We start from the raw sequence: 26,318 nt of genomic DNA, 5'->3' as shown, positions 1-26,318 counted from the left end.
TGTCCTTACCGAGTGTGTCTGGGTCAGTAGAGACCAACCTCGCATACATTCTGCTTTGTTGATTCAAGCTCTGCTTAATGTGTCTCCCAAGATAGAGGAGGGGGAAGGAGGCAAAGGGACCCTGCCACTCCACATGATTGTAGGGAAGACTGATGACATTTGTGCATTTAGAACGATGCGACTCCCTTTTTAGCTAACATTACAAAAATCCCTTCCCGACGCTTTTCCATGTTAAGACGACACTTGTTCAAGTTATTTAGTTAATAGCCTACACAGCTTATTTGAGGTAAGATTGAAAGGAGACATCGCCCACTGTAAATAAACCTATTTTTATTCAATTATGGCACCAAGTGTAGGACCCTGTTTTAGCTGAGTGGTTTAAAAGGATCCCCAGCTTGGAAGGAGTGGATTATCAGGAATAATCTGTATGAGCACAGAGGTGTCTCATGTGGACCTACACTACAGTAAGTGTGATTATTAGGATCTTCCTCATTTTTCCTATTGCTGCTTAATTTCCACCACAATGCCGAAAACAAATTAATATCACCTTCAAAGCGTTTCAAAAACCACAAACAAAGGTAGGAACCTATCATGAATGAAAGTGTTTGAAATAGGCCATAGTGGGTGCTGAAAAAGGGTTTAGATGTTTTGAGGTTGGTAAATGACCCGAACACGTTAAGACACTGTTAGTTTGACAGACAAAACGGTCTTCCCCACTGAACTTAAATGGTGAAACTCTGTAATCCATCACAGCTTTGCGGAGCTAGGATGGAAAAGAACCTCTTGGAAAATAACTGTTATTTATTACTCAACATTGCTGTTGTTGAGCTTTCTCTCAAGGCAGTCTCATGCTCTTGTCTCTATTCTTTAAATTATGGCATGGAAAGACAGCTAGCCGTAACATGAGAAGGTTCAGCCCAAGCAGCAGTTCAAAGGAGCTACTGGGAAAGACTTTTTATTTGAGGCCAGGGAGTGACATTTTGTGCTTCCAGTGCTGGATAAAACATCAGAGAAGAGAAGAGAAATAATATCTGCTTATCTCCCCTCATCCTCTACTGATGTTCCAACCACAAAATGAAACAGATGTAGTTGCAGGAAGAGCCTGTCTGTTTTATGTGAGGTATAAACGGAGTATTCATTGCATAGCTGAGGTTGTTATTGACATGCGAGTTGTGTGGAGATGGATGGAAACCGCTTCTCCATGCTATAGCAAATCCTGTGTGAGAACTCCCTGGTGTAATCCAAGTATTTAGAGCTAATTTAAGCATACAGACAGGAACACCGGCATCTTTTAGGAAACATATTTATCTATGAATACCATTCTTTGGCACTTGGGGATGCAACTGAATTCATCACTCTCTTGTCAGAACATCACTACATTCCTCAAGAGGATTTGAATACTTTTGGACTACTGTTGCTGATTGAGATGTGAGATTGTGTTCTGGGAACTCCACACAACCAGGGATCTAAACTGTTTATTGTTTAAGGCCTATTTCCTCCAACGATGTCTCAAAGGACATGTAAAATAGGATGTTTTCAAGAACCTCTCATGTTCTTTTTCTGGTCATGTTGTATGCCAGCGTGGCAGGGAATGGTTTGCCCTGGTGGAAATGTGAGAAATTACTTTGGTAGGTTTTTCTGCATGTGGAAAACATTACAGCTGTGCAGGACTGTTGGTTTTATCATCCTACATAGTAGGATTTTAGGGGCTCCTAACCAACTGTGCTATTTTTTTTTTTTTTTGCATTGTTTAACTCATGTTGTACAATGTTGCTGCTACAGTCTCTTAAAAGAGCTTCTGGACATCAGAACAGATTACTCACCTTGAACTTGACGAATATTTGTTTAATTGAATGAGTCCGAAGCAAAGGATATACTGCTTTGTCGAGAATAAGGCCCAACTCCCTGTCATCCACGTGAAGAAAAGGGGGAGGAGGGCAGAGTGCCTCATATGAATTCTCAGACGAGTAGGTAAACCACCTCTACCCTCTTAGTGGCCAAAGTGCAATAATCTGAAAACAAACTGGACGATCTACGATTAAGACTATCTTACCAACGGGACATTACAAACTGTAATATCATATCTTTCACCGAGACGTGGCTAAACGAAGACATGGATAATATAGAGCTGGCGGGCTTCTCCGTTTTTTTTTTTTTGGCAGGACAGAGCAGCTATGTCTGGTAACACGAGGGGCGAGGGTGTGTGTCTATTTGTCAACTGCTGGTGCGCCATGTGTAAAAATGTAAAGAAGTCTTGCGGTATTGCTCACCTCAGGTAGAATACCTCATGATAAGCTGGAGACCACAGTATCTACCAAGAGTTCTCATCTATATTCTTTGTAGCTGTCTATTTACCACCACAAACTGATGCTGGCACTAAGACCACACTCAACGAGTTGTATAAGGCCATAAGTAAACAAGAAAATGCTCATCCAGAAGCGATGCTAGTACCCGGGGACTTTAATGCAGGCAAACTTAAATCTGTTTTACCTCATTTCTACCAGCATGACACGTGCATCCAGAGGAAAAAAAACAAACTCTAGACCACTTTACTCCACACAGAGACATGTACAAATCTCTCCCTAGCCCTCCACTTGGCAAATCTGACCATAATTCTATCCTCCTGCTTACAAGTAAAACTAAAGCAGGAAGTACCAATACAGAAGTGGTCAGATGATGGTAGATGATGGTAGCACAGACTGGAATATGTTCCAGGATTCATCCGATGGCATTGAGCGGTATACCACCTCAGTCACCGGTTTCATCAATAAGTGTTGTCCCCACAGTGATTGTACGTACATATCCCAACCAGAAGCCATAGGCTGGAGCTGATGCTTTCAAGGAGCGGGACACTAATCCAGACACTTAAGAAATGCCCCTATGCCCTCAGATGAACCATCAAACAGGCAAAGCGTCAGTACAGGACTAAGATTGAATGCTACTACACCAACTCTGACACTCGTCGGATGTGACACGGCTGAAACTATTATGGACTATGAAAGGAAACCCAACCGTGAGCTGCCCAGTGACGCAAGCCTACTAGGCGAGCTAAATGCGTTTTTATGTTTGCCTCGAGGCAAGCAACACTGAAGAAAGCATGAGAGCACCAGCTGTTGCATATGACTGTGTGTTCACACACTCATTAGCCTACATGAGCAAGACCTTTTTAAACAGGTCAACATTCAAAAAGCTGTGGGGTCAGACGGATTACCAGGACGCGTACTCAAAGCATGCGCGGACCAACTGGGAAGTGTCTTCACTGACATTTTCAAACTCTGACCGAGTCTGTGATACCTACATGTTTCAAACAGACCACCATAGTCCCTGTGCCCAAGAAAGCGAAGGTAACCTGCTTTGAAAGGATGGTCATGGCTGACATCAACGCCATCATGCCGGAAACCCTAGACCCACTCCAATTTGCATACCGCCCCAACAGATCCACAGGCGACAATCTCAATCGCACTCCTCACTGCCCTTCCCTACCTGGACAAAAGGAATACCTACGCGAGAATGCTGTTCATTGACTATAGCTCAGCGTTCAACACCATGTACCCACAAAGCTCATTAATAAGCTAAAGACCCTGAGACTAAACACCTCCCTCTGCAACTCGATCCTGGACTTCCTGACGGGCTGCCCTCAGGTAGTACACATCTGCCACACAGATCCCCAACACTGGGGACCCTCAAGGGTACGTGCTTAGTCCCCTCCTGTACTCCCTGTTCACCCACGACTGTGTGGCCAAGCGCGACTCCAACTCCATCAAGTTTGCTGACGACAATGATGAGACCACCTATAGGGAGGAGGTCCGACACTGCCAGGACAAAAACCTCTCCCTCAATGTGAGGAAACCAAAGGAGCTGATTGTGGACTATAAGGAAAGGAGGGCCGAACAGGCCCTCATTAACATCAACGGTGCTGAAGTGGAGCAGGTTGTGAGTTTCAAGTTCCTTGGTGTCCACATCACCAACGAACTATCATCATCCAAACACCCCAAGGCAGTCATTAATCTCTTATGGCTGCGATCCCCGTACAGGGATCAACATCGGGGGAAATTTCAGAGTGACAACTGAAAATACAATGTCGTAACATTAAACATTCTTGAAAATGCAAGTGTCTTACATCTAAAAGATTAGAATCTTGGTAATCAAACTACGTTTTCCAGTTTAAAATAGCTATTATGCTTTGGTTTGAGAAGTCAACAACAAAAACATTTTCCGCCATGACAGTTTTTACACATTCACATCTGAAGGTAAAATTATGACTTACATTCTGGTATCTTGCTCTTATTTCTCTTCCTGAGGGTCCCAGTGATCAAATGAAGTGCCATTTTATTTGATAAAATCCATTTTTATAGTCTAAATCGAAACATTTTGTAAACCGTTTGTGCCGTGAATTCCATCTCTATCAATTTTTTTACAGAGCATTCGACGTAATTACACACCGTAAACAATTGTTTATCTAGTCATGGTTGGTTTCAGTGCATTCCTCTGGATCTTTGCAACACAGCCAAACCTCATTGTTTTTTTGTGCGGAGTATTGACCGACGTGAACTGTTTTGAAGACAATGAGCAATTACTTCCTTGCGCACCAATAATTTTAGCGAAGCTTCATTGACTGTATTTCTGCCCAATGACCACTGATCTTCTTGAAATCTAGCTGGGTAGATAGCCAATGAGCTGAGGTAAATGCCAGTATGTAATGGTTTTGGGTTGGGACCACCATTCCTTGTTTGTAATCGCATGCGTAACGAACTCCATTCTCGCCTTCACTATCAGAGAACTTGCTGTGACGCTTGTTATGCGCAGCAGTATTTCGGAAAGTTGTATTTTCAACGATTTCAATGAAGATCTCATGGCGGATAAATCAGGAAAAGCGAAGTCTGAGTCTAAAGTGAGACAGATTTTTTGTTTGTTTGAGGAATCTTTGAGTTATGATTCAAACAGGAGCTGAGGAGCTGTTTCTGCAAGGACAGGACATACTTCTGGACGGGTAAGTGCTAATGCCATTTTATGAAATATAAATATATATTTTTGCAAAAAAATATATTTTGCAATGAAGTGTGTGTTGGTTTGTTTGGAGATATACTGCTCAAAAAAATAAAGGGAACACTAAAATAACACATCCTAGATCTGAATGAATGAAATATTCTTATTAATACTTTTTTCTTTACGTAGTTGAATGTGCTGATATCAAAACCACACATTATCAATGGAAATCAAATTTATCAACCCATGGAGGTCTGGATTTGGAGTGACACTCAAAATTAAAGTTGAAAACCACACTACAGGCTGATCCAACTTTGATGTAATGTCCTTAAAACAAGTCAAAATAAGGCTCAGTAGTGTGTGTGTGGCCTCCACGTGCCTGTATGACCCCCCTACAACGCCTGGGCATGCTCCTGATGAGGTGGTGGATGGTCTCCTGAGGGATCTCTTACCAGACCTGGACTAAAGCATCTGCCAACTCCTGGACAGTCTGTGGTGCAACGTGGCATGGTGGATGGAGCGAGACATGATGTGCTCAATTGGATTCAGGTCTGGGGAACGGGCGGGCCAGTCCATAGCATCAATGCCTTCCTCTTGCAGGAACTGCTGACACACTCCAGCCACATGAGGTCTAGCATTGTCTTGCATTAGGAGGAACCCAGGGCCAACCGCATCAGCATATGGTCTCACAAGGGGTCTGAGGATGTCATCTCAGTACCTAATGGCAGTCAGGCTACCTCTGGCGAGCATACGGAGGGCTGTGCGGCCCCCCCCAAAGAAATGCCACCCCACATCATGACTGACCCACCGCCAAACCGGTTATGCTGGAGGATGTTGCAGGCAGCAGAACGTTCTCCACGGCGTCTCCAGACTCTGTCACGTGGTAAGTGTGAACCTGCTTTCATCTGTGAAGAGCACAGGGCGCCAGTGGCGAATTTGCCAATCTTTGTGTTAACTGGCAAATGTCAAACGGTGTTGGGCTGTAAGCACAACCCCCACCTGTGGACGTCGGGCCCTCATACCATCCTCATGGAGTCTGTTTCTGAACGTTTGAGCAGACACATGTACATTTGTGGCCTGCTGGAGGTCATTTTGCAGGGCTCTGGCAGTGCTCCTCCTTGCACAAAGGTGGAGATAGCGGTCCTGCTGCTGGGTTGTTGCCTTCCTACGGCCTCCTCCACGTCTCCTGATGTACTGGCCTGTCTCCTGGTAGCGCCTCCATGCTCTGCACACTACGCTGACAGACACAGCAAACCTTCTTGCCACAGCTCGCATTGATGTGACATCCTGGATGAGCTGCATTACCTGAGCCACTTCTGTGGGTTGTAGACTCCGTCTCATGCTACCACTAGAGTGAAAGCACCGCCAGCATTCAAAAGTGACCAAAACATCAGCCAGGAAGCATAAGGAACTGAGAAGTGGTCTGTGGTCCCCACCTGCAGAACCACTCCTTTATTGGGGGATGTCTTGCTAAATGCCTATAATTTCCACCAGTTGTCTATTCCATTTGCACAACAGCATGTGAAATGTATTGTCAATCAGTGTTGCTTCCTAAGTGGACAGTTTGATTTCACAGAAGTGTGATTGACTTGGAGTTACATTGTGTTGTTTAAGTGTTCCCTTTATTTTTTTGAGCAGTGTATATATTCCATGTCAGATATATTTTTAAAAAAAATATTCAAATGGAATGGAGTAGAACAGCAAACACACACATGGCCACTGCGCCTGCTACTCCTCTCCATTTCCATATGAAATAGCCATTGGGTGCTGTTCAGGGGAGGGGCAGGCCCACAACAATGTCCGGAGTTGACTGGAACAGCACTTCACCTTAGTGACTGTTCCCTCTGCTCTATACAGTACATATCTGTTTATTTTATGTGATGATAAAAGGCTCATACAATACAAATATTTTTTATGTTTTCTTTCACAGTGATAGCGACTCCGACTGGGAGCCCCCGGTGGCAAGCTGCCCACTCTACCCCCAGTGGTGTTCATATGCCACAGTTCATTACTGCAGGCATGACTTTTCATTGTTACAAAGAATGATGGTCAAAATTGGATGTTATGTACTATATATATTGAAGATTATATGAGTCCTATAAATGAAGATGGCTATTTTGGGTGCAATCAATTAGCTTAATTTCTTAGCTCAAATGTATATTTTAACAAAATGTTTCAGGAATGCTAATCTTATCTGTTTCTAACTACAGAAAGGATTTCAGAACAATCTGACATGGTGGGTGTCATGGCTTGCTGAAATGACATGCAATGTCCCACTTACTCTGTGAATAAGCTCATACTTTGTTTAAACCTTTTGCAAGGGCCTCAGTTTTGGCCTGTAGCCCATTTATTAAAGATTTGTCTGGTTTTCTTAACCAGCACCGTAGCCCATCCAATGCCTATGCATTCCTTAGTCCCGTCGGTCAATGTCCACAAAGTATGATTCAAGATCACTTAAGCCTAGGACTTGATACAAGTCATTAGCCTATGTTTTTCTCATAGGCTACGGGTCAACATGTTTTTTTTTTCTCTCTTCTTCCCATCTGCTTTTAATCTCCATAAACCTCACTGTAGATGGACGACTAATGGGATGACTTGTTTTGGCGCAATGACTATTCTCTTCGCTGAGTTTACAGGCAGTCAAACCTTACTATTAGCCTAGGCTCTATGGTGTGTAACCTGAGATGCTGTTAGGTACTGGTAGGTTATGCTAAACAGGAAGTGAAAAGAGGACATCGTCATCCTCCGAATGTGTCCTCCATCGACAAAGGGTGAATCCGGATGGATTTGTTACCAAGCCGTAGCAGGAGGGGGCATGTTTCTCTAATTAGTGTGTGAATGATACCCATCCTTTGAGTGAATGAAGGTAGAGGCACACTCCTAAGATACCCATAATTAGCTTGAAGCCATTTTGAGTGAAGCATCTGCTAGGATAGGGAAATAAGGAAATGGCATAGCATCCACAGCAGCAGCATTCAGAGAAAATTGCCTCCTGAGCTGAAAAAGCACAAGTGCAGTTTTAACAGCATCCTGTTTACCTCGCTCTGTGCTCACTGAGAGGATTGTCCAGAAAGCAACAGTTGGCCCTGATCAAGTGTACCGAGAGGTGAATGACAAGTTTGAGGTAATATGGCCCAGGCCTAGGTTCAGATGAATCCTAGCTAATCCAGGACCAGGAATCTGTGTCCATACTTGCCAATTTAAAGTAGTTTGTCGTGATAGTTTGTTGTGATTTGTAGGCTACTCCTGGAGCACTGAAAGATTAGTATAGTAAGCCTTTGTTGTTCATCACCTCTTAATTTTTATGTTGAAAATAAATTAGTCTAATATAAAGAAACACAATTTTTAAATGATGACAATCATTGTAACATTGATGTGATCGCTAACATTGATGTTGGGCCTTTTGCTGTCATTCATTGTTTGTGCTGCTTTTCCCTTGGCTCCGTGTGATCCTGCAGTTGTCCTGTAGACAGGTTGCATTGTGGACTAGGGGAATTTGAGTGATGCGTCAAGGCTGTAAATCATTGGCGCTTAAGTCTGCTGCTGACAGCGGGTGTTAAACTGACGCAGTCTTCGTTTACTTCACGTTCAAATTGAGACAAACACCGATGGAAACGTTAAATGAAAATAAGACGTTTGCTGGCTCGCCAGAAGTGTTTGGAAGCGCTTACGCAAGTGCTGTTGTATTCCAATTTTAGTTTAAATTTGTTGTGTTTGAAATACACCCGTCTTTGTTTTGTTTGCTCTGTTATATGACCATGTTGCAGCAGCAGGGCTTTGATTCCCAGCCGACGTTTGAATGCATAAGGTGTACAACCCTCCCTCCCCCCAGGCCATAAGCCTGTCCAAATTAGCATTTTTATTTTATTTTAATGGAGTTTCATGCAGGAATTGTGGTGAATGAATAAATCAATAAAATAAAGCAATTAAGCTGACTGTTGTCTTCTTATTTTTCAGTTTGCAAAGCCGTGATGTCACAGAGCTGAGGATCCTCTCGAACAGTAAGTGTTTGGTCACGTTGGCTGCGTTCTAATCACCCATCGCAGCTGTAAACAATATGGTCCTACTGTTTGTGTCTTGAAGTCCCCGTTGTAATTATTGTGTCCAGAAATCAGTTTATGAAAGGATAGGCTAACTGGATAAGCACAACTCTTCAATTTAAAGTATTATTTAGGTATAGGATTAGAGATTTTTCCAATTAGGCCTAGATTTAACGAGGTCCTCTTTAATGGAATTAGTTTGTGCTACATTACACTTTGCTTTCAGTTTGCAAATTTCTAATTAGTTTGCCGTCTTGCATAGAATTAGCATGTCGACGTTTCATAACATGTATGAAAAGAAGCATTCTTTTACTTTTGGCTATTTCTAAAATAAATTACTGTCAACCAAATTGGGGTAATTGGTAGAGTTTGAGCTGTCCTTTTGACTTTGTTTTGAATTTGAAAGTGAGTTACTTTGCATACAGAAGCTTTGAACAGTGGTTGCATGGCTGCCTCTGTAAATTGTGTAGTGTTGCACCCCAGACGATGTCAGGAGGGATCTGAAAGCTTCAGCTCCACTCCTATCAGACAGTCTGACTTTTCTCTCCTGAGTAACGTCTCAAAGCCCTTCGATGTCGGAATCACGCAAACCTCTGTGGTGTTATTGTAAATACATCAGCATTTTGGAAGTCATTGGTTTCTGAACTGGTTTTTCAACCGTCAGAGAAAGATCAGGTGGTATCAGGTATCTAGTGTGTCACTGATAGCAGGACAGTGTTATCACTGGACTTCTCCTTTCCACTTAGCTGCCCGTCGTACCTCGGGGCTACTAGCGAAGGCTTGTTCTATCTGGAACATTCACTGTTCCAGTCTTCAATGAGAAACTTTCATCCAAAACAGTATGTCACAGACCTGTTTTTCTTTCTCTGCAGTATTTCAAATGTGCAATGTAGAGGGTTGAAAGTAAAAGGGCAATGCAAAGTATCTATAGGCAACATGTTATTTTCTACTGGAGTCGATATGCTGAAAACTAAGTGTGGTGACATGCATCGGGCCACTTTGTGATCATGAGGAAAAAGCCTGTTAGAATCTTTGTGTGCGACCTACCAGGAGACGGGTCACCCACAGCGTTCTGGACAAACAGAGCTGGAATGGCAACGGGAAATGAGGAGAGGAATCCCATCAACCCCGGATTCTGATCCTGCCCAGGTTGTGTGTAATGGAAACCTCCCAGGATTTATTTAAAGTCATCAGTAACCTGTTGTTTAACTAGAAGCCTGACTCTCCTCCTGCTCTTACTGCTGAGGAGACTGGAAGGGGAAGTGGGTAGATCAGAAGAGGCGACGAGGGGGTGGTGCCCTATCGACTGGTGCTTTACAGCCCCCCGTGGGTGTGTTAGATGGGGGAGGGAGTTTTTCTATCCCTCCTTTTTAATTTTTTTATATTTATGTCCTACGGTTAACAGTGTGGCTTGAAAAAGGTGTATTCTGTGACGGGCCTGAGTGGCTAACAGATTGCTGGGGCTGTGTAATATGATGTGGTAGTAAATACTGGCACCTCAGCCCCGCTCCTCCTTCTCCCTTCCCTTGGCCACGGGATGGGGAGGATGAGGCGAGAGAGATGGTGATGAAAGAATTCCTGTCAAAGTTGAATCATAACGCTGCACGGGATACTGTTAGGTGGTATCAATCTACTACAACACCAGTTATTAACCTACGTAGATCTCAAGACATCCTGGACAGAACAGAGCTGTTGTGAGGTAGGACTCATGGCAATCAGGAAGTGTAGTCAAGGCGAGGTGTATTCCAAGGAGTCCTCTTAAGCAGGGAGCCCCACCTCCATTCCATTGGGACCGCGTGGTGTTTGAATGACTGAGGGTATGTCCCAAATGGCACCCTATTCCTTGTGTAAGGACCAGAGCCCTATTGGCCCTTGTCAAAACAGTAGTGCACTCTGAAGGGAAGAGGATGCCATTCGGGACACAGACAGATAGTCAATAGCAGGCGAAGTTCATGGAGAGGAGACCAAACCCTAAAGGTCACGAGCAGTGGGCAGCCGGGCTGCGAGATGCAGGGACTTCAAAAATGGATTGCATCAGCCCAGGAAGCCACCCCAGACACCCTGCCTGTGTCTCCTGTCCTACAGCCAGAATGTTAATGGGTTACAGATCTGTTATTATACTGCTGGGATCCTCCAACCAAACTTTGTCGTCACCCCCCCCTCCCTTTTTGATTTTAGTGCTGTTTGCTCACATGCCAGTTAGGTTACGCACTGTGGCTTATGCCAACATTTTAACCTAGGCCATTCATTCAGTTAAACCTTCATATTAAGAATAAACCCATAGATTCATTGTGATCTTTGAGCGAGTGAGCTGTAAGGGGAAAGTCTGTTAGGTTTGTGAGTACTCTCGACCTCTCAGCATATCAAGAGGTTTGAAAAAGGATGCTAGCGTGAGAAACGTTTCGCTACATCCTGCAATAACATCTGTGCAAAACATGAATGTAACCAATAAAATGTGATTTAAACTTTTTGTTGATTTGAAATGATTTTGCCGTTAGTAGACGAGGCTCTTGGCAATCCCTGACGCAGCACGCCAGATGCCATGCTACAAATGTGAGCTGGTGCCGACCGTTCTCTCTAAGGCGACGTCTATGGGACATCAGTGGCGCTTTAGACTCTTGTGAATTTTGCATGCAACACGCCTGGTAACCTCATACGGCACTGAACGCCTCTGTTTTACGCTACCTTGTAACTTGCTAATTGTCAACAAACATGCTTTGGTGTGGTGGACCAATATCCCCAGCAGCTTTAATGCACTTTGGAGATTGGGAGAAGTCCAACTTGCATTGTTTGTTCAATGCGTTCCCGGAATGAATTCATCCTGCGATCTTCCGCAGAGACGTTAGATATCGCGTGTCCATTTAAAAGGGTGTCAACCTCTCAATTCATCTCCCCTGTGTGAATGTGGCGCATGCAAGCCTCGCTGCTAATGTTTGCGCAAACGGAGCTGAATATTTGTCTCCTGAAGGGCAAATACAGCAGAAAAGTATGTACCTTTTTTAATGAAGCGCACTGCCGTTCAATTTGCCAAGTGATTGTAGATAATCCGCAGCGAGCCATCTCCATCTGCAGATGGACAGGAGCCATTTGGAGGCCATCGGGCCTAGGTGGATGAGTGGGCTTTAAAAGCAGCCAGGCTGAGGATGACTGCAGGAGGGCCAGGGTGGTGATGGAGGGATGCAGAGGATTTGTGTCTCTGCTGGCTGGGGTCAGGGGGGGCTGTGCTCCACAGGGATCAGGTTGGAGGGAGGGGGTCACTTACAGCCTGCTTTAAGTGCTGTCAGATAGGATAGATCCCACTGACCCCCCCCCCCCCCCCCCCATTCGGTGTTCAAGCCCTCTGCTGCATACACAGCCGCACCATTCCCGGGGTGTTTTGCGTCCCCCTCCCCTCCATCCTCACCCTTCCATCCCCCCTGTTGTTCAGCACAGACACCCGGCCTGATTTCAGGAGCCCCCCAGGTGACGGTATCGCCGACTTGAAACAAAGCCAGTAGAAACATTTAGTTTGACTAATGTGTGCTTGGTACAGGGCCCAGTGTGGTTTTTTTCCTTCTCTGAGTCGTGTTGAGACGGGCTTGGAGACCGTGAGGAGTAGACATGAGAAACAGCCCCATTGAGGCAATTGGGCATCAGGGAATTTCCATGCCTCATTCTGGCCATGATTGGATTTGTGTGCAGTTCCCCTTTGTTAAAAGCAGTGGTATAAGATATAACTGAGAACGTGAGGGAAGTAATTACAGAATCGGTATTTGAAGCTGAGGGATGAGCTCCGGTCCAGCTGCACCCACCATAGAGGCTAATTTGTTGTCAATAAACTATAACTAATCACAATGTTTCCCCTCGGGGGTGAGAGGTCAGGGAAGACAGGGTCTTGGAACGGCTCTGGCGTGGTCTACACTGGGAGGTATAGAAGCAGAGGAGGGTCATAAGTGCCTGTCTGTGGTTTGGTGTGCAGATGGTGAAGGGGAAAATTGAATTTTCTTTAGTATCATTGGGTTGTTAGGGCCAGCTGCCTGCCTTCCTCTTAATGCTGGCACTGGTACTTCAGCAGAGACCAGGAGATCCCCCCCCCCCTTCTCTCTCCCTCTTTACTGCCTCAGAGGGCTGGTAAAATGCACACCACACACTTTGCACTGCAAAATGAAAATCCTTTCACACAGACGGTGTTCCCTGAAATCACTGTAAATTGCAGGTAAAGCATTCCACTCTCTCGTTACGTTGGCATGATTTAAATCCTCCCGACCCCAATCCCCTCTTATTACTCTTTGAGTGTGAATTCAGATGCGTTGGAAATCTCGCAGGGCCCGGAACACCAATCTAGAAAGGCTCCAACGATATCGATGCTAATAAAATGCTCTCCTACCAGGAGCTGCATAAATGCCACTTAGCTGGATGAAGGCTGTGCTCTGCTCTGTGCCGTGCTGGGCTGGCTGACTGCAGTGCACTGCTGCCTACAGAGTGGAGATCTGTAACGTCAGCGCCTCAGACGTGCGTAGAGGTGATACCAAGGTGAATGCTAGACTTGCAGAATGGTTGGGAATCATTGATATTCTGACTCTGAGGCAGCGAATGGCTCAGTGGCAGATGGAGTCTTTGTCAGGGAGGAGGAATGGCAGCACTGGAGTACGGTGGCTGTTTTCCCTATCAGCTCTTTCAGCTGGCTGGTGGGGGCTGACCTTCCACCACTGCCTCACACTTTGATCACTTAACTTGTTTACTAGGAATGTGCCATTTTTAAGGGAAATATCTGTATATGAAGTCAGAACGGGCATTGTTGTGGGTGCTGTGTAAGGATGAGGCCCTGAGAGGGACCTGTATTTAATGACTTACTACTAGGCTACCTGTTTTGTCTAAAATGTAGCCTAGTGTTCAGCTATTTTAGTCAGGCCTTCTCAACCAACCAGTCTAGCAAAAAGCTAGATGCAGTAGGACAAATCTGTTGAGCGCTTTGGTTCTCTCACTCCCATTGGTCCCGTCCTCGACTAAATACACGTGTGAATGCAAGTGTTTACACGGACATCAAAATGTCAACACTGGCATCTTTTTCTTGCCAAAGCGTAGGAGAAACACTGTTCGTAATTAGGTTCCCTGTATTTGTTTGGTTGAACAATTATGATACCCTTTTTTTTTTTTTTTTTTTTTTTTTGCAATGGATTAGCCTTCTTTAATTGACCTAAACACTCTGTTATAAATGAAGTAAATTGCATAAGTAAGCTTACACTCTTTTAGCACAAACGAATGTTTCGTAGAATGGCAACCACAGTCAATTTATGATATTTAAAGTAATGGATTTTCTTGTCTAACCTTCATTTTTATGCATTGTTTGTGAAAACAACCTTAATACTGTCAGAAAATGCAAGCTTTCTCAGACGCAGTCAGAGATTATGTGTACATGCCCAGAATAAAACCGTCATTAAAATGCAATAATCACTCTTGGCTGAGAGCAAATTCAAGGAAAGACAAAAATATTGAAAGGTCAGGGAAAGAAATGAGGAAAAAGAACAAACCATGGAGGGGAAAAAAAGCGAGTGACACTGAGACCCTGGTTTAATATGTATGTATTTCAGCTTGATGGTTGATTTCATTAGCCGGTCTCATTGTTATGCATCAACTGTTCTCCTGCAGCAAAATGAATATTGTATTCACTTGGCCTGAATATTCAGGAGGAAATGTTTGGATTTAGATGGCATCCTTCAGACAAATAAGAAGAAGCGTTGTTTCCCCTTTCCTGCCTGCCCTCATGGTCACAATTAATACGATTCCATGGATTTTTGTCATTCACTCCAGATGTCGGCTAATTTGCAGTGTTGTTAAGTTGCTCTCGCTAATTTGGCCTTGTTTTCCCAGGCAAGGATATTATGGTTTTCGTGTAGTCCACCAAATATGTATGTGTTGTACAATTGAATGGTGGACCGATGCTGTCATTGTACAGTGCCTTCAGAATGTATTCACCCCCTTGACATTTTCCACATTTTGTTGTTACTTGCTTGAATTTAAAATAGATTAAATAGAGATTTTGTGTCACTGACCTACACACAATACCCAGTGTAATTATGTTTTTTTAAAAATGTCTTTATGTTATGGCAAGCCTAAATAAGTTCAGGAGTAATCATTTGCTTAAATCAAATCAAATGTATTTATATAGCCCTTAACAAGTCACATAATAAGTTGCATGAACTTACTCTGTGTGCAATAATAGTGTTTAGCATGATTTCTTTTGAATGACCATCTCAGTTCCCCATACATACAATTATCTGTAAGGTCCCTCAGTCGAGCAGAGAATTTCAACCACAAAGAACAGGGAGGTTTTCCTAATGCCTCGCAAAGAAGGGAACCTATTGGTAGATGGGTTAAAAAAAAGCAGACATTTAACATATTAATTCCACTTTGGATGGTGTATCAATACACCCAGTCACGACAAAGATACAGGCGTCCTTCCTAACCCAGGAAGGAAACGCTAAAGCAGTTAGTGTAATGGCTGCGATAGGAGAACATGTATTAACAACATTGTAGTTACTAACCTCAATGACAGAGTGAAACTAAAATATTCAAAAACATCAGTGGGGAACCCTGAGGGCCTTTTTAGGCTTTCAGAGAAGGCCTAGACATATTGCTACTGACTCCTTGAGCAATAGCCTAGTTTCCCCATGCTTTTGTTTTGTGTGTGTGACACACACACACACACACACACACACACACACAATGCCAGTGGCTGTAGCAGGTGTTATCGAGGAGGATGTGGTGGCAAATTTGTTAGCGTTACCCTTTTCAAGACTAACTTTCAACAAGAAGTTAAATGTTGTGCAGTGGCCAACACCAGCACTGCCAGGATTGGTGCAATGAAGAAAGGGCTAACGATTATGAGCGCTATCCATGGATAACTGGGTGTGAGTAAACCAAGAAGCTGTACTGCTGAGATTACATCATCTTCAGCTCCGACAAGACGTCACCTGGGCCAGTACTGCTTTCAAAGAGACATATTCAGTGTTACGAAGTCAACTCTGCGCCACCAAGACTCAACTTTACAGCTGCGAGCTACGGCGAGTTCAAAAATGTTTTTATTTTTATTTAACCTTTTATTTAACCTTTTTATTTAACTAGGCAAGTCAGTTAAGAACAAATTCTTATTTACAATGACTGCCTACCCTGGCCAAAACCTAATCCGGACAACGCTGGGCCAATTGTGCGCCGCCCTATTGGACTCCAAATCATGGCCGGTTGTGATACGGCTTGGAATCGAACCAGGGTCTGTAGTGACGCCCCTAGCGCTGAGATGCAATACCTTAAACCGCTGCGCCACTCGCCACCCTAACATGGAGGACACGAGTAGACCTTCAGCTTAACAAGCAGCAGTGCAGAGACAATATCGCACAATGATAAAATTCTGCGTTCTCAAGTTTAAAGGAAAGCTATGGGTCCATCTTTGAAACTGAACTCAGTGTTGTACTCCATGTCTGACTTTGAGGGTTGGAGACCGGCCGGCGACCTCCACGTTCTCCGGCAGAAGAGGCAGAATGAGAGGTACAGTGGGGCAAAAAAGTATTTAGTCAGCCACCAGTTGTGCAAGTTCTCCCACTTAAAAAGAAGAGGCATGTATTGTCATCATAGGTACACTTCAACTATGACAGACAAAATGAGAATAAAAATTCCAGAAATTACATTGTGGGATTTTTTAAATGAATTTATTTGCAAATTATGGTGGAAAAAAGTATTTGGTCAATAACAAAAGTTTATCTCAATAATTTGTTATATGCCTTTTTGTTGGCAATGACAGAGATCAAACATTTTCTGTAAGTCTTCACAAGGTTTTCACACACTTTTGCTGGTATTTTGGCCCATTCCTCCATGCAGATCTCCTTGCTGGTCAACACGGACTTTCAACTCCCTCCAAAGGTTTTCTATGGGGTTGAGATCTGGAGACTGGCTAGGCCACTCCAGGACCTTGAAATGCTTCTTACGAAGCCACTCCTTCGTTGCCCGGGCGGTGTGTTTGGGATCATTGTCATGCTGAAAGACCCAGCCATGTTTCATCTTCAATGCCCTTGCTGATGGAAGGAGGTATTCACTCAATCTCACGATACATGGCCCCATTCATTCTTTCCTTTACACGGATCAGTCGTCCTGGTCCCTTTGCAGAAAAACAGCCCCAAAGCATGATGTTTCCACCCCCATGCTTCACAGTGGGTATGGTGTTCTTTGGATGCAACTCAGCATTATTTGTCCTCCAAACACGACGAGTTGAGTTTTTACCAAAAAGTTATATTTTGGTTTCATCTGACCATATGACATTCTCCCAATCTTCTTCCGGATCATCCAAATGCTCTCTAGCAAACTTCAGACTGGCCTGGACATGTACTGGCTTAAGTAGGGGGACACGTCTGGCACTGCAGGATTTGAGTCCCTGGTGGCGTAGTGTGTTAACTGATGGTAGGCTTTGTTACTTTGGTCCCAGCTCTCTGCAGGTCATTCACTAGGTCCCCCCGTGTGGTTCTGGGATTTTTGCTCAACGTTCTTGTGATCATTTTGACCCCACGGGGTGAGATCTTGCATGGATCCCCAGATCAAGGGAGATTATCAGTGGTCTTGTATGTCTTCCATTTCCTAATAATTGCTCCCACAGTTGATTTCTTCAAACCAAGCTGCATACCTATTGCAGATTCAGTCTTCCCAGCCTGGTGCAGGTCTACAATTTTGTTTCTGGTGTCCTTTGACAGCTCTTTGGTCTTGGCCATAGTGGAGTTTGGAGTGTGACTGGTTGAGAGGTTGTTGACAGGTGTATTTTATACTGATAACAAGTTCAAACTGGTGCCATTAATACAGGTAACGAGTGGAGGACAGAGGAGCCTCTTAAAGAAGAAGTTACAGGTCTGTGAGAGCCAGAAATCTTGCTTGTTTGTAGGTGACCAAATACTTATTTTCCACCATAATTTGCAAATAAATTCATTAAAAATCCTACAATGTGATTTTCTGGATTTTTTTTCATAGTTGAAGTGTACCTATGATGAAAATTACAGGCGTCATCTTTAAGTGGGAGAACTTCCACAATTGGTGGCTGACTAAATACTTTTTTGCCCCACTGTATGTACCAACTGTATCTGCTTACTTGTCTGGTCTTGACTTCCCGTGTCCGCTGACTCAGTTGAGAGGATCAAGACTTACTCCAGGAAAACTATTGGGCAGGCCCAAGTGTCAGCCTTGACTTTGATCTCAATCGAGAAAGTACTTCTCTCGGATATAAAATCAAATTACCCTGCATTACCCATTTCATAAAGGACAGAAGGATGGACTTAGTTTTCAAATGATCTGTTGAATGGCACAGTTTTGAATGGGCTGCTTATTCTTTAACATTACTTGATGCTGTGTTCGACTGTTTCTATTGGCACTTTGTTTCAGCATGGTACTGAAATGGCGTGGGCACCACGGCTGTATCCTCTGCTCTGACTCGCAGTAACTGTCCATGGTGCTGAATCAATAGTTAGGCCTGTGTTTTATTCCGCCACTGTGTGACTGTTTTGTCTTTTTGGAACTGTTTCTGTGTATGGCTTTTCGGCCATATATATCACGGTGGTGTATGAATGCATTTCTAACGGGTTATAGAGTAGCCTGAACAACGCAATTATCACAACATTCTTCATGGCTGTTGATGTGCCAGTGTTGTCTCTGTGTGAGCTGTGAGATGTCTCAGGCCTGTTTTTGATTTTGTCATCAAACATTGCTACTACTAATGCAGTATGGCCTAAAAAATATTATTATTAAAATAATAATAATACTTCTGGCCAAGTCATAGAATTGTACAAAATGTTTTTATATCGATTATATACATAACATTATCTCTAAATAAGCGTAGTTGTACAATTCAATGGTCAAATCCATTGCATTTCAAACAGTCCGCAATAATGGAATGAATTTGAGGCTTGTGAAGTTATACCGTGGCTAAATATATAAGCCTTCCACAACCATAAGACCCACTAATAATTGTATTATATTATCAAAATAGTTTAACCTGCATTCCCCCCCCCCCCCTCAATGGTCACTGATTAGGCTTTCAAGTGTATGAATTTTTTTGTGTTTTTTTTTGTTACAAATTCAGCTACAGTCATTATTAGTAAATGTGCATCATGAATAACTTCTCGTAGCAGGCATTAGGTGATAGAAAATTAAGAGGTCTCATCAACAATCTCTCAATCCCACATGCTAGTGGTTAGCCAGCTAATGTTTTCTATTTCAAGTTTAGCCAACTTGGATCTATTTGCTAGCTAACAAGGTTGAACAGTTGTATTGTTATGAACACACCGTTCTGTCTATCTCCAACTGTTTGAAAAGCATGTTAGCCTTTCCACTTTGTTCAGATGATGTTAAACTCATAATACCCTTTTGCTTAAATGCTTTCAGAATCAGTGTTAATTGATACTCTCGTTTTAGTAGTGTGCTCTATGCACAATTTGAGTAGTTGAGACGTAAAAAGGGTATCGTTAGAAAAGGTAACTTCTCCTCTGTTACAGTAAAATGTCTCAATGTGTTTTGGTCTCCGTATGACCGATTTTCTGTTGGACCAAGTCTCAAATGCAAATGGCGAGTTGAAACCACTTGTCAGAGAGGAAGACGTGATCTCTCAACTTTGTTGGTGTGGGAGGCAGGCGGAGGGGCTTGGTGTGTGTGTCTGTGTAAACCATAGAGGAAGAAGTGAAGCAAGAGTTGTCACACTCTCAAAAATCTGTCCAAAATAAGGCTTGCGTGTTTCTATGGGCTTATTTTGGGCAAGTTTTTCACCTGCCTTCCCGCCTTTGGGATGATGACTCCCATTGTTAAGGCGGAGACGTATCTCTTCATTAGATACAGATCTGGTGTAAATGCGCCCTATAAAGGCAAAGTGCAGTAACTACAAATTTGGTCAAGAAATCTTTGATCTGTTGTAATGGCCAGGTATATTATCATATTAATATGGTATTGAGAGTCCTGAAACAAGAACAAGCCAGTTGATCAGATTCAGAATTTATGAACCCAAAATTGCTGTCTGTCTAGACAGAAAAATACTTAAATCAGATTTGGCAATAATACTTTTTACATAGTTACTGCACTTTGCTTTTGTAGGGCAGAATACACATTAGCCTATATTGACGATTTGTCAATAGGGGTGAAACAGCATTTAGAATTGATGTGAGTTTAATGCTGATGCAGTACAGTGTCCTGGCCCACTGCTGTGGTGTTTTTCAGCTCCCAGCTTTCACAGACAGATTAACCTGCCAGTTAGCTGGACCCGCTCCACTTTACGTTCACATTTACAAATGCATGACCGGACTCAGCCAGCAAGCCAAGCAGCAGGGCTGACTCCTGTCTCCTCCGGTCTCACTCCACAAGAGCAATCTAATGAAATGGATATCATCAAGATCCATTTACCCACATTGGAAAGGAATCAACCAAAGCTCTAGTGCAGAAGTGACTCGCCCTTGTTAAATTCACTCGCTGCCAAATTCCCCTCCTACAGTAAGCCTTGTACAATTGCTCAAGGTTAACTGAGCTGAGTTGTATCTCAATAGGAGAAGCAAAACGGGGCTGAATAGTATTGACTGGGCTAATGTGGTGTTTAGGGAAGGCCGTGGTGTGTCCTTGGTGAGAGAATGATAACAGCACTGACTGGACATATTGGCCATGGAGCTGATGACGGGCACACCAGTAGGCCTCACGACTGCTTGTCATAGATGAGAGGACGTAGAACGCATCCCAAATGACACCCTATTTAGTGTGCCATTTTTGACAAGTGCTCTATGAATAGATTGTTTCACGTTCCCATTGAAAATCGGTCAGAAATTAAATTCTTCATATTTGGAAAATGCTATAGCTCAACGGCAAAGAAACCTCTTGAAAAATAGCATTTCTAAGTACAGATGGTCAAAGTAATTGAGTCTACCGAGGCCCATTTCATATTGCCATACAAGCCCCCATTTTAAGTGTAGCCTAGCCAATGACTGCAGAGGTGTATGCCTATGTGTCGTTTGCTCTCGAGATATTGTTGTCGACGTGAAACCCTGGAACTGAAGAGGGAGTAGTTATTTTCTTTCTGTATTAAGGGTGAGATTGTCCTGTGATGTCAGGCATCTGTCCTCCCCTGTTTCAGGCCCTGCTGCACACAGCACACAGAGGGCACTGCCTAGTGAGGTGCTACTTGCCTGCTGTAACAGGAACTGGGTGTGTGGATGAGCAGTTTCCATTAGCACGACTCCTGTGTGTGTGCGCAAGGTGCTCTGTTTCACACCATCCACCATCAACCTGGCCCTGCTAGCAAAACACACATAGTGAAGTCGCTCGTCTGCTTAGTAAAGGTGGCACAAATTTCTGTAGGACTTAAAATGTGTGTTTTAAAGGTAGGCCTAGTCGACTCGACTCCACGATTTAGCCCATTTGATTTATGGTTTCATTTGCTCTTATGGTTAGGCCTGTCCATAGATTGAAAATCTTTATGACAATGTAAAAGTATCTCCCCTGTACCAATTCAGATGGAAGCCTTTGGGAAATGAATATTCCTCACCTTGTGATGACTGACTGCACTGAGATTCTGTGGCAAGGAAAGGGTTAACATGGGGTTTTGCCCTGATAGTGAAGGGGAGTATTAGGGAAGGCAAAGAGGGCAGTAAGACTTCAGAGGAATTGTGAGGCTTTATATGGTCATAGGTTACAGACGAGTGCCAGTTGATGTTTTTGCATGCAAATGAGTGTTGAGCAGCCAGAGCCTCTCCCGCTGAGAATTCACTTCATTCATTTCAGCCTGCCCTTCACTCTCTGTCAGCACACCGCAGTTTGACATCTTACCCCAGGATGGTGTCCTGTGAATGTTGAGCGTTGGGTGCACTCTAAGTAAGAGGGTGCGTGTGCTCTTGTGTGCGTTTGTGTGTGTGTGTGTACCGTCTGTGTGTTCCCGTGTACGTTTAGCATGCCCACCTCTACCCTGAGATCACCTAGACCTAGCATGCAGATCAGAAATCCCAGACCACTTTCGAGGTCTAACCTGGAAAACCGTGTGACTGTCTACAGAGCTGTGACTGAGCAGTGAAGTAGTCAGAGATGTTGGGTGGAAATGAATGGGCTAGATTGGCCTACTCACCTTAGCGTCATTCTCAGAAATCTGGTAATGTGGGGGAAGATGTGGGCTCTGTCCAAGTCCACAGCCAAACATATCATTATGCCATCAGGCAGCACCGCTTTAAACAGGTTTAGTAACATGCCTCTGTCAAGGTAAAAACAAGCTTTTCGGATTTGCATCGCTCACAAGCAACTACGTAAAGGTTTATTGGCCTATAGTAGAGCTGTGAGTATTTATGATTTACAGACATCGTTTGTCATGTTCTATTGATCTGAAGTAGGCTGTTTTTATGTTGTCCCTCTGCTTGCAAAGGACCAAGTCCCTGTGATTGATTTATTTTAGCCAATTCCAATGAATCGTTGACATTTGTAGTTCTAGTTTGATGAAGCTGAATCCGACAATGTTGGATAAAGAATTCTAGACAAGAAGAAGGCTGAATTCAGATCTACCGTATGAAATATTAAGATGGACATTTTATAGCCTTCTAAGCCGGTAGAGCGTTCAGCAGTGCCCAACACTAGAGTCATATTAGGCTACACATTTTAGCTAGGATATGAATTAGAGCACTGAGACTCAGATGCATACTGGGATGATGGCAATGTTAGTTTAGCAGAGACAAGCGCTTTTTAAAAATGTAATTAATTAATTTTTTTGAAGATGGCTCAGAGGCAGACAGGAAATTAGTTATTTTCTCTGCACATTCATCAAAATAAAAATAGTCTTGAGTATCCCAAGTGACTCTTTCAGCCCTGAATACACTGTAAAAAGCCACAGCTGCACACACACATGCGCCTCACTGTTAACTCTCCTATGACTTTCAGGTGTTTTGGAGCAATATTAAAATCAACTCTCTGTTCTCTGCTGCTTCCCCTTTCAGTCTCCAATCTTTTGTACTTTGTTTTTCCTTCTGTAAGGAATAAAGGATTTTGAAATATGACGGTCTATTTTTATTTGAGAACCTGAACAGCATGACCGGGAAAATATAATCAGGCCACCAGGCCTATGTTATTGTAAAACACAGCTAAGTATGGGACCAAGCTTGAGAAATTCACTACAGATGATAATGGTTCATAGTATTACCTGTAAGGTTCTGACACCACTGTCTGATTTAACCTTTAGTTTTAATGGCTACCATAAACACAGTGCAGACAGAGGTTGCATGCGCCACATGACTCGCTGGCTCTCGTCCGGAGACAAATGGAATCTGGGATATTGGAGAGCTCACATAATGGCGTGTTTAAAAAAAAAAAATAATAATAATAATGTTTTGGATGATTTTCTTTTTGCTGTGGCCTGATGTCTGAAAGGTGTACAGCAACCTCTCTGCTTTACAGATCAGGAAGTGCAGTGCAGTGACGGCAGCAGCCTGGTTTCTGCTTTCTGTTTTGCATGTCAAAATAACCTGGAAAAAGCACCCTATTCCAAATCCGCTCTCAAATTTGATTTGTCTTTGATAGCAGCTAGTCCTACAGTGATCTGATCAGCTGTTGCTTGAACACGTTCTGTGTTTCTCAGTGGTAGTTAATGATAGTCTGGTTTATCTCCTCTGATCGGTCTTTGTACCAACATTTGCTTGGCTCAGCTATGTGAATGGATAGGCCCGGCATAGCATTAATAACACTGCCCTAACTGTTTGTTATTTTATTGACGTATCCTAACAAGTCTATTTCCTGTTCAAGTTTGTATCTGTGATTGAGCAGTGGCGGGCAATAGTTTAGGCTCGAGGGCCACACCGGGATTTCAAAATTCAGCAGATTTTTTTTTCTCTCTCCCCGGACCGATTTGTTTGTCAAAAGCAGAAAAAGGGCAGTTGAAGTCATATAGGTCCATCATTTCGATGTCGTTTTTATCTATTTTGAGTGTCCTGGAGTAAATTATTGTTACCCATTTCTACTTTTGGTGTTGAGGAATCCCCTATTTTTTGAAAAAAGAGCAATGCTTTTCTTTCCTTTAACATCTCTGGTTGCCAAATAAAGTTCAGCTGTCTCTGTGATGCTTTACAGCGGGGGGTGTTGTTTTGGAGGTTCAAGTTGATTTACACGTAACATCTGTCTTTGACAGGTGTGAGGTACCACCAAGGCAATGCCCTGACTCTTTCCTTCTCTAAATTATATAGATTAATCAAACTGGGGCATCTGTAGCTATGCAGGCCAGGGCCCATATCTACAAAGTGGCTCAGAGTAGGAGTTTTGTATCAGTTTTGTCTTTAAGATTATATGGTGGAAATTCCACGGTAACGGAATTGTGTGAGATGTATGCAAAACACAAACCTTTGAAATCAAAGTTTAACAAACCACACAACTCTATGTTCAAGGACTACTTTTAAGAATTTACACTTTTACGAAAACACATTTACTGGAACAACTTTGCGGATTTTTGTGTCCACGTTTTCCAAAAGCTCTTAAATATCGGCTCCGAATTTAGATTTGACGATTTCTGCAGAAAGAATGGGGTGTCAGCTATGACATGACATATCGACTTAGAAAAAAGGTATATTTTGATCTGTACTACACATAAATACAGAATGCCATTCTCTTCATGGTGATGTATCCTAAACAGGTACACAAAGGTAGTAATATGCAATATCCTCCTGTTGCATATTTGGGTATTATTCTACATACGGGCTATTATTTTAATGAGCTCTGCCCCCAAACAAGACTAAATTTGGTTGGTCCAGACCAGGCCACATCTGGACATCAAATTACAGCACAGTAGTGCTCAGAGTACAGCACAGAACCTTAGAATTCAGTAGAGTACATTATAGTGTATTCAACTCAAGTGTACTCTGTGTACTGTACTGAACTAGGACCTATACTCTTCTTTACACTGAACAATACTCTACATTTCTTTAATGTACTATGAACCTAACTGGTTTGTGACTATGATTTCCCAGCGTAGCCAATTCATTTGTAGACATTGAGTTTTAATCACTTAATAATTAATAGACAGATGTCAGTAAAAACACTAATTGATAGGTCTACTTGTTACTTCTGTGAACTTTCATTATCCTCATGAGGAGAGAAATTAGAAAGTATCTTAAAGATATGTGTGGTTTTGATAAGAGGCAGTGTTTCTTAAACTTACAGAAGGCAGAAACATTTCTCAAACTAAATACGTGATGATATTAGATGGCAGGAGACTTTTACTTCAACATTATTGTGTTTTGATATATTTCTGATTACCTTTTTGACTTTTCTGGTAAATGTTTTTAAAACCCCTGTTCCATCTGTTTGATCAGAAATCAAAGCCTTTGCTTATTCCTAATTTTTGGGTTGGAAAATGGTTGAAAAATGTAAACTCAGCAAAAAAAAAAATGTCATTTTTTCCCTGGCCCTGTCTTTAAAGATAAGTAAAAATACAAATAACTTCACTGTAAAGGGTTTAAACACTGTTTCCCATGCTTGTTCAATGAACCATTAACAATTAATGAACGTGCACCTATTGAACGGCCGTTAGGACACTAACAGCTTACAGACGATAGGCAATTCAAAAAAAATTATATATATATATGTTTATATTGTTTTTAACCTTTTTATTTAACTAGGCAAGTCAGTTAAGAACATTCTTATTTTCAATGACGGCCTAGGAACAGCAGGTTAACTGCCTGTTCAGGGGCAGAACGACAGATTTGTACCTTGTCAGCTCGGGGATTTGAACTTTCAACGCTCTAATCACTAGGCTAACCTGCCGCCCCAATTAAGGTCACGGTTATGAAAACTTAAGACACTAAAGAGGCCTTTCTACTGACTCTGAAAAACACCAAAAGAAAGATGCCCAGGGTCCCTCATCTGCGTGAACATGCCTTAGGGCATGCTGCAAGGAGGATTGAGGACTGCAGATGTGGCCAGGGCAATAAATTGCAATGTCCGTACTATGAGACGCCCAAGACAGAGCTACAGAGAGACAGGACAGACAGCTGACTGTCCTCGCAGTGGCAGACCACGTTTAACAACCTACAAAGGATCGGTACATCTGAACATCACACCTGCAGGACAGGTGCAGGATGGCAACAACTGCCCGAGTTACACCAGGTACGCACAATCCCTCCCTCCAGGGCTCAGACTGTCCGCAATAGGGCGAGAGAGGCTGGACTGAGGGCTTGTAGGCCTGTTGTAAGACAGGTCCTCACAGACATCACCGGCAACAACGTCGCCTATGGTCACAAACCCACCGTCGCTGGACCAGACAGGACTGGCAAAAGTGCTCTTCAC

General features: G+C 43.1%; 1 protein-coding gene across 15 annotated transcripts in view; it reads left to right on the top strand.

Annotated features, from left to right (window-relative positions):
• LOC124042308 (bromodomain adjacent to zinc finger domain protein 2B-like) overlaps positions 1–26,318 on the top strand; it is an 85,498-nt gene that overhangs the window by 4,579 nt on the left and 54,601 nt on the right. For 14 of the 15 annotated variants that reach the window (XM_046360687.1, XM_046360690.1, XM_046360685.1 and 11 more), the window contains exon 2: positions 8,944–8,987. The exons of the other annotated variant lie outside the window; for it this stretch is intronic. The gene's annotated coding sequence lies outside the window, so the exon portion shown is untranslated. The remainder of the gene's footprint in view (positions 1–8,943; positions 8,988–26,318) is intronic. 15 annotated transcript variants of the gene reach the window in all.

This window comes from Oncorhynchus gorbuscha, linkage group LG01 (assembly GCF_021184085.1).
Source record: "Oncorhynchus gorbuscha isolate QuinsamMale2020 ecotype Even-year linkage group LG01, OgorEven_v1.0, whole genome shotgun sequence".
Lineage (NCBI taxonomy): Eukaryota > Metazoa > Chordata > Actinopteri > Salmoniformes > Salmonidae > Oncorhynchus > Oncorhynchus gorbuscha.
Note: the sequence above shows the minus strand (reverse complement) of the source record. Positions and strands in the feature narration are given on the sequence as shown.